At 42.6% G+C, this 7,034-nt stretch overlaps 1 pseudogene; it reads right to left on the minus strand.

The window, feature by feature from the left end:
- Positions 1–327: 327 nt before the first annotated feature.
- On the minus strand, positions 328–4,415 carry LOC115923354 (annotated as a pseudogene).
- Between the last annotated feature and the right edge of the window lie 2,619 nt (positions 4,416–7,034).

The following is a 7,034-nucleotide window of genomic DNA, read 5'->3' on the forward strand; positions in this document are numbered from 1 at the left end:
TATTGGTCAAAATCTAGGAGGTCAAGAGGCGGGGTCATGCCTAATTAATCAGCGAATCTGCTCAAATAATGGGTGCTCGATGAACCTCGAATTTCTGTAAGCCCACATTTTGTAAGGACAGATTTTGTGACCCAATGGACCTGAGGGTTACTTCCTCACGCATGTAATGTTTGTATACTTGACCTACCACAATGCTTTGCATTTCCTCCACAAGAGTTAGTGACAGGCATTTCTATAGCGGTCACCAGCTGCCTTTAAGATCATATAGGGCGGTAGGTGACCAGCAAATGTATTTTCGATCTTCCCCTTAAAAGGCAATAAACAAACCTGCTCCCAGTTTTTGCTCCACCAGGTTGCCAGGGCGATACATGACCTCCTCAAACACCTTCATTGCCTTGTACATCTCCTTGACCTGCTCCACCGGAAGTGACATAATGGCGCCCTCACGTGGTCATTAAAGTTAACACACATGAACTCGCCATGCTTGTTATACCTGAGTGGAAGAAAATAAACACTGAAATCTCGAACGAAACAACACGAAATTCTGGGGCCCTTTTCGGTTTGGTTGAGAGATATACTGCGCTATCTTCGACAACTGGATTAGATTTTGTAGCAGAGACGCCAAAGAATCTCGTTGTGCACGTAAAGCCTCGTTTTGTTCTAATATGACGACTCATACAGACTTTTTGATCACAAACCAGCATCATTAGAAAATAATCACAAAGGCGAACAACAATCCAACCATCTATACCATTTAACCACAGGTTTGAATAGGTATGAGTTATTTACAGTGGCATGCGGTTGAATATTTTTGAAAATGACCCTCTTCTCTGAAATGAAACGCTTCGGATTGGTCGGCCCAATTGTGTTTCGTATTCAATTCTGACAGTACATGTGACCAAGTTTAAGCTGAGCTACCGGGGTCACCTGACCCAAAGTCGTGATCTAATTGGTCAGGTGGGAAACGAGTTGTGAGGTAACAATCTCTCGAAGTTTCAACCACGTGAGTGTTTGGTTTGGTGTTTTTTTGCAAAAACTTAAATTTCAGCAAAAATTTAAATTACAATTATCTTCTGTATTCTAAGCCAGTTGAACATTGTACGCTAAATGATTCGCAGCTCCTTTTCATAACTTTGTAAGTGCTTAATGTTTCCTTTTCTTCTAGTAAAAAGAGTAATACTATTTTTACACATACTATATGTTTGTCTCTCCTCGTATTGGCGCTATGGCAAGCCTAAAACTATCATGCATTTTAGGATCTGCACCTCCAATGACCATTTTATTACGCCTGATATTATTCAACCTCTCAATGTTACATTTCATTTTCATATTGGCAGACAGGAAAGATTAATGAAGACCTAATTGCTAGACTTGTCTTACTGGATGATAGGCCGCTTCTGTTTGAGATGGTACACGTAGTAGTCGCTGCCTTGTCTCGGAAGTCCACCTCCACCGTCCGGAGAGTCTGGTAAATCTCGGGAATTCTTGGCGGACCTGCTCCGCTACTTGCAGGCCGTCCACGAACTGGCTGGCTCCCCCCGAGGCGTCGCTGGTTTGCTCGATGCAGTGTAGCATTTGAATCTAAATAGGTTTTTTTTCTTCAAACAACAGTTTTGATATGAAACGGAACTCCATTCATTGTTCTGGGTTCTGGAAATTTCCATCCAAGTGTTCTGTACCTTTACCCTTTGCGATATCACTTGTAAATGAGTTACACATCAGGAAAAATTCAAAGTATTTTAGCAACGAATACTTTGTAAAGTAAACTAAATATAAAGGTATGCCTATTATAGGTTTTCCTGGTCAAGTTACCAGATTTGGCGGCCAAATTGGTGACCAATCATTCATTTTCGCACGAATTTGAATGCACGTGGAGATCAACATTCATTAGCCAAAAACACCAATCAATTGGAAGCATGCGATTTCACATTTGAATCATGCAATTTTAACAACTTGGCATTCAAATTTAAATGGAGCTTCCAGCTGTGTATGTTTGGTCATTCAAATTCACCATTAAGTAGGCATTTGTGAAAAGTAAGCAAATGAATTCGAAATAGGTTTATGTCATTCCGTTGTTTGTTAGAATTAGATGGAGTGCCTTTGTTCCAATTTGGAAGTATGGCTATAAAACCCTTGTCTCCAAAAAGGATTCTGCCAATATTCTGATCACCGTGCACACTGTTAGCTTGAAGCACTAGAAATATCAACATGGAGCTCATGGGCGTTACATGAGAATTTCAAATGTAGATGCTTGGCACAGCAAGAGATCGATGGCTAACAGACCTGCAGGAGACAGTATCCTCATCATTCCAAAAATAAAGAGAGAGAAAAAAAGGGACTCTAAGATGATTAAAAATCTAAAAAAGTTAAAGAGATATAAACAAATATATATAACCAGGTCACAATTGAAAACAAAAGATCAAAAACCCAAAGATGAAGAAGTAAGATTTATGTGAACGCGATAAAAAGAAGGAAAACATCACCTAAGTTTACTGTTGCCTATAGGTTTGTTGTTCATATATTCATATATGTTTAGTTATGCCCCCTTTTTGTTTAATTTGTTTACATTTTTACTTCTTTAGAATAAAGAGACAGATAGTAGACACTTTGAAAAAATGAAATGGAAAAGCAGAAATGATAAAAAGGTGGAAGAAATAAAAAGACGCGCGTCGTATGCTTTCGTTTTATTTAATTTTTTTTTTAATGCAAAAAGTGCTAAATAGAATGCACGGAAATGAAAAAGAAATCAAGAATCTCATGCAAATTACCCTTGACCAAACCGACTGCTAAATTGAATGATCACTTAAACCGAATAACATAACTTCAATTAGGATGAGTTAAACATGAAAATGTCAGGTCTTTAAACGAATTTGAACGCCGAAAATCTAATACGAACCACGGGAATAACAGCAGGGCGCTACTCCGCTGCAAATTGGCCACTATCAAGATGAATTCCAATGCTATTTTTGCCAAAATGGCCAGAAAAAACCTATATTACAAAGTTATACATGTACTTACGCCTGTGTGTTATAGAACGGTATAGGTCCGTGTGAAGCAACCAAGTGTTTTGTACTTTTACCCAGTGCGATATTACTTGCCAAAGTATTATACATCAGGAAAATTTCAAATTTTGCTAAAGTATTTTAACTTTGCAAAGTTATAAGTTGTAAAGTGAAATCAATATAAAGTTACAAAGTTATACTTACGCCTGGTGTGTAGTTATAATATGGAGGTCTATGTGAAGCAACAGTGCCTTCGGGGTGAACGCAAGGTTGCTGGCTTCCTGTTTGCTGAAAACCTGAAAAGTTTTCCTGAAAAATGTCAACCAAAAGGCAAAACATTAATAATAGAAATCGGCAAGATTCGTAAGAAATTTGTTGCGGGCTCATGCCATGTACCAACAAAGAGGGCGTGGCACAGGCTGATTTTAAACCACTCTCGTTGCCAAAACTGTGCGAGGACTTTTAGGGAAAGTCAGATCTATGCATTCTGATTGGTTGTTGACAATGTGTGGTCGGTCTGTGTCAGCGGCCTTGGACGAGGCCAGGGCGTATGAGTGAAAGCTCGTTGGAGAATTGAGGTGAGGGGATAACTGGGGATTCTTTAATGAATATTCATGAATTAGCTCTCATTATTCGCCTGATATTATGGTGGTATTGTACCAGGTGACCTTTGCAACAACACGTTTTTCGTAACAGACTAATAATCTTCGAACTATTATGCATAGTGTTCCTTTCCAAGCGAAGAAAGTTTAATTGATTCATTTTAAAATTTCGAACGACATAGAAAAAAAAAAGTATTTACCCATAATTCGTCGTTTTCGTATAGGCAACTTTCTCAGCCAATTCCTCGAGGGCTCCCTGCCTAATCGGTGCACCATTCACCAAGGCCAATCCCTTGACGTTCAAGACATCCAGCCAGTTGTACAGCTCCTTGTCTTCTTCCAAGAGTCGCTGGAAGTCGAAAGTAGGGATCCTGCCGTTCAGCTCGCCTCCAAATGTCTGCAGCTCCGGACTGCCCACCTTGTCTTTCTCAGACTCCGAAAATCGCTGGCGGTTCAGCCAGGCAGCCTGGAAGTCGCTGCTGTGCTGGTCCGGCCAGACGACTCGCAAGACACTGCCCTCGTCTACGAGCTCCTCGGAAGAAGGCACCACGTCTGGGTCCAAGTCGGTAATGCTGGAGGCTCTCCCACGAGGAAGGGTGGTAGCAGTCAGGACATCGGCAGTTTGTCCTCATCCAGACGTAGGATAGACGCCCACCGGACCACTGCTGAACTCCACCCGGTATTGCCCGGCCGAGTCATCCCTGTTCACGCTCACAAACCTACGATCCTTCTCCCCCTTCGGTGCAGCCTGGGTGGAGTAGGCCTTCCTCGACATGATGCTGCTGATAGGCTTGAAACAGCGTGCTGTCATCTCGACTTTACTGGGAGGTTTCTTCCAACGCCAGTGAACCAGTCCCGCCCAAAGACCGAAGACAAACTGCTGCCCTTCTGTCGGGGTGTTGCCCAACACATTTTGTACCCGCGCCTCAAGCCCGCCCTTAACACAGCTGCCCCGCCCTGCCTGAGGCTCGCAACAGAGCCTCGGACAAGTCGCCCATGTCTTGCCAAGCATGAATATTAGCAACAACGCCATAACTCTGCCGCATATAATTTCAGTGTAAAATAGGTCCAGTCAATTGGCATGAACAACCTGTGTACATGGATCGTTCTTAACTGATGCATGTCGAGGTCGGTCACTGCTATCAGCCTATAAACAAACACGGTTTCATAATTCCGCCAGGTCTAGGACTAAAAATAGTAGCTGTAAGTGACACTCTGGAGCAAAGACCAGTTCCAGCCAGGGAAACAAACCAACAATCAAAGTTGCAATGAGTGTGTGTGTGTATGTGTGTGTGTGGGGTGGGGGGGGGGGGAACTGTTTTTTTTTTTACGCCAGAGGGCGCTCTTTTTATCACTTCATTCACATTTCATACAGCCGCAACCGTACGGTTACGGAGGACAAAAATGGTCATCAGCAGATTTTTTTTTGGGGGGGGGGGCGCCTGGGTGGGGCACTGGAATGTGTGTGTGGGGAGGGAGGGGGACGTGCACCCCCAACCCGAGGCCCATCGAAACTGCCCATCGAAAGCAAAATTAAAAACGGTGACTAATCTCAAGATGGAAAACTGGCCCCTAAAAAATAATAGACCCTCACGCGAAAAAATACCAATGGTTACGTGAACTGGCCATCAAAATAAGCAACAGTGCCACTCTCGCGATGAAAAAGGTCTTTCTCTTTATCAGGGCAGGGCATGGATGTAGGAATAGTTCGCCCATGCAAGTTCAGGGCGAGTAAAAACAAGCGAAACCCACCCCCCTCCAAAAAATAAATATAAGTTTCATATTTAAGAAAAAAAATGTAGCACCAAAAAATAATAATGTCTTGAAAGCCAATTTCATAAGCTACTTTTAGATAAAAAATACTGAAATTGTTCGACCGTTCAAAGAATATCACCATTTAAACACAATGGCCCTAGAAGAACCACGTAAGAAGGACACTGAGCGAAATGAACGGGACCATTATGGAGAAATATATTCTTTTCCTCCAGGTTCACACCGATGTTAGGTGCCCCCTTTTAAAGCGTTCCACCTTCCCATGGGCGTCGCCAGGAATTTTTCTAGAATTTTTCTACTTTCCAGCATTTTCCGAATTGATCATTTTTTTTCAAGGGTAGGCAGGGACATTTGCTCCTGCATTGGTCTCGCCCAACTCTCCCTTTGTAAGCATTGAGGGAGTTCTTGTGCACGGAGCCCTTGCTCACCTGCAGACCTCCAACTGGAGTGCATTTTCCTATTAAGTGCTGCCAGACGCAACACAGTGCATCAGATGGAAAAGACTTGGTGCACTTCGATGCGTTCAGCTGCCAACACCAGTGAATGAATGGCCAGCTCTGAAACAATGAGAGCCAAGTCTCATGGAACAAAGCCTCAGTTGTATCCTGCTGCTTGCAGTGAACTGAGGCAGTGTGGCTTTGAGACTGTCCTTTGATGGGATCTTTTAGCAGATAAGAAGGCTTATCTGTTGATCAGCGGAATCTCGATACAGACTTGGTAACATTGCTCTATTGCCAAGAAGTCTGAACGTATCGTATAGACCTTTCTGCGCTGGTTGCAAACTGAATTTTTGCCAACCACATTTTTGCCAACCACGGCCTGCAAAACCATGGAAGGTCCTACACTGCAAAAATGAAGAAGAGTTATTACAGATCACCAAAATATTATTTGATACTTGAAAATACATCATTTTCAACAAAGCTACAAATAATTCCCACATATGCCTTTTTACTCTGTGTTGATGGCGTTATGAGGACTTTTTTGGAAAAATATGTTGCCAACCATGGCTTGAATTTATGCGCTTACGGCAGCCCATACAAAATGGCGCCAATGTTTACAAACAAAAGAAAGGCCTAGTGGTCCAAAGTCTGGATTCAGATTCAATTCACTTCAATGCAGCCAGTTCTGATTCCTGGCGAGCTTCGTCAAGCCATTGTGGTGGTAGAGGGCGCTATTCAAATGATGAATCAACTCCAGTCTTGGGAACTTTGGCAGAGCTACATTGGAAAGTTCGAGCATACCTCATGCACTCATCAGCTTGCATACAGAGCGTGTGAGGTATACTCAAAATTTATATTGGTAGCGCTGCCAATATTGTCAAAATGGGTGCGATTCATCCTGTTGAGACCCAAAACATAATGACGCCACGCTTTCTTTACACATGGGAGCCAGGCGGCAGAACTGCCAAAAGTGGATGTGATTCATCATGTTTATTAGTAGACCCATGGCACAATGACGCCAGCTCTGCTTTACCCTTTTTCTGCGATGGAAAAGCAGTCTCTTTTGCTATGTTTTTACTATGTTTTTGCCACATGCAGTGTTCATCCTACATGAACTTATACGGTTTTTCCACAGGAAATTGAAGGAATTCGTCGAAGAAGTTAAGTGCAGTGAAGGTGGTCCGTACCATTACTATATAGGGAATACCATTCGGCAC

Source organism: Strongylocentrotus purpuratus, unplaced genomic scaffold, assembly GCF_000002235.5.
Source record: "Strongylocentrotus purpuratus isolate Spur 01 unplaced genomic scaffold, Spur_5.0 spur5_contig_295, whole genome shotgun sequence".
Taxonomy (NCBI): domain Eukaryota; kingdom Metazoa; phylum Echinodermata; class Echinoidea; order Camarodonta; family Strongylocentrotidae; genus Strongylocentrotus; species Strongylocentrotus purpuratus.